The 1,940-nt window shown below is 37.2% G+C and overlaps 1 protein-coding gene across 1 annotated transcript in view; it reads right to left on the bottom strand.

Moving 5' to 3' along the window:
- SLC9C1 (solute carrier family 9, subfamily C (Na+-transporting carboxylic acid decarboxylase), member 1) overlaps positions 1 to 1,940 on the bottom strand; it is a 138,469-nt gene that overhangs the window by 127,075 nt on the left and 9,454 nt on the right. The gene's annotated exons all lie outside the window — the stretch shown is intronic.

The following is a 1,940-nucleotide window of genomic DNA, read 5'->3' as shown; positions in this document are numbered from 1 at the left end:
AGAAGGACATCATGTTTGGAAAAGTGGAGTGTCAGCGAAAAGAAGACTCCTAATAAGAAGGATTGACACAATGGCAGCAGCAATGGGCTCAAGTGTAGCAATGTTTGTGAGGATGTTGCAGGACCAGGCAGTGTATTGTTCTGTTGAGTATAAGGTCACTATGAGTCAGTTCTGACTAGATGGCTCCTAACAACAAACAACAACATCATCATTAAACACTTCTTTAACATTATTTGTAAATGTTATTGCAGGTTCATTTGGAATCCATTCATGAAGGAAACATTGACTCTTCTGTGTGAAATGATATCACTGTTTCTGGGAAACAATTCTCAGTGGGTTTTATATATTTCTTCATGTTGTGTGTTCTTCTACATCTTGTTTTTCTCCTGGTTTATTTTTAAAGAATGTTTGTATGACTAACAGCCTTAGAAAATAGAGGAAGTTTCTTTCTCTAGAGCAAAGGGAAGGTTTGCTTACTGTCCAGAGTAACAAAGACATTGCTTTCTTTGGAGTAAGAGAGCAAATGATTGTACTACCCATTGTAAAGATTGGGTTCCCTAGACTCAGGTTTCTTCTTGTAACCTACTATGTACAGGTTTTACCTGGTCTCTTTGCTTCTCCTTATGGGAACTAGGGTGAGGGAAATAGCACAAGATAATGCTAATACACTCACTAGTGCTAGTGTCAATAATAATGAAGTCCTTTGACCCAACTCAGGAATTCCATGTCTTCTCCCAACATCCATAAATGCTAGGATAACATATTAGCTAGCAAGTAGGGTAAAATCTCAGACCCTTTAGAGTTCTTGATAATCTCTTTCTTTAAAGAGTTACTAACTAATAGATAAAGTTAAATTCATGAAAGTATTTAAAATTGCATTTATGTAAAAATCCTACCAAGTTAAACCTATTTATGACAGACAAGTGTAGTAATCCATTTGTGTTTCTTACACAAATGTGATCTTTTTGTGTGTTGTTGTTGTTAGGTTCCGTGGAGTCAGTACCACTGTAGAAAAAACGGTCCATGTAAGTCCTGGTGTGTTTCTGTAGTACACGCACTACTCTGCTTACCACAAGGTCAGTGGTTCAAACCCACCAACATACCTCAGAAACCTTATACAGGGTCGCTATAAACCAGAACTGACTCAATGGCACTTTACAACAACAACAATATGTTGCAAAATGTCATCAAACTGAACTGATTCATAGTGCCCCTGTAGAAGGTTTCCAAAGAGCAGCAGCTGGTGGGTTTGAACAGCTGACCTTGCAGTTCAAACTGACCTTGTGGTCCAGTGTTTATCCTGCAATGTCAACCAAATATGTATGTGTGTGTATATATATATATATTTGGAAATGTCACTAGTTTTCAGACTTCTCATTCATACTCTGATCAATCACAGCAGGGATCTGGCAAACTAGGACTCGTGGGCAAAATCAGGCCCAATGTCTGTTTCTGTAAATTAAGTTTTATTGTAACACAGATGTCTGTTTATTTCCATTCATTTCTATATTGCATTTATTTCTCTATGGCTGCTTTTGCATTATAATGGCAGAATTAAGTAGTTCACGACAGATCATATGCCCTTTATGGTCTAAAACACTTGCTAAATAATCTTCTATAGAAAAATGTTTACCAGTCTCTAAGCTAGAAGACTATTCAATGTATCAACAATGCATTCTTCATTACGTCCCCTATGGGATTCCAATTGTTACCAATTATTTTTTTAATATTGTAGCTGCCTTGACTATGTGTAGTTTGCCTTTTGCTTAGCCTCCCACTCCAGGAAAGAGTCAATTTATTTTTCTGGGTATATTCTAAGCCAGGCAAATTTAGAATCTGGCTTCTATGCTCATTGAAAGTTTATGAATTATTCTTAATTGAAGCAATGGTGCTGGTGGAGGTTGTGTGCCACCAAGTCAGTTCTGACTCATAGCAACCTC

Source organism: Chrysochloris asiatica, unplaced genomic scaffold, assembly GCF_000296735.1.
Source record: "Chrysochloris asiatica unplaced genomic scaffold, ChrAsi1.0 scaffold00061, whole genome shotgun sequence".
NCBI lineage: Eukaryota > Metazoa > Chordata > Mammalia > Afrosoricida > Chrysochloridae > Chrysochloris > Chrysochloris asiatica.
Note: the sequence above shows the minus strand (reverse complement) of the source record. Positions and strands in the feature narration are given on the sequence as shown.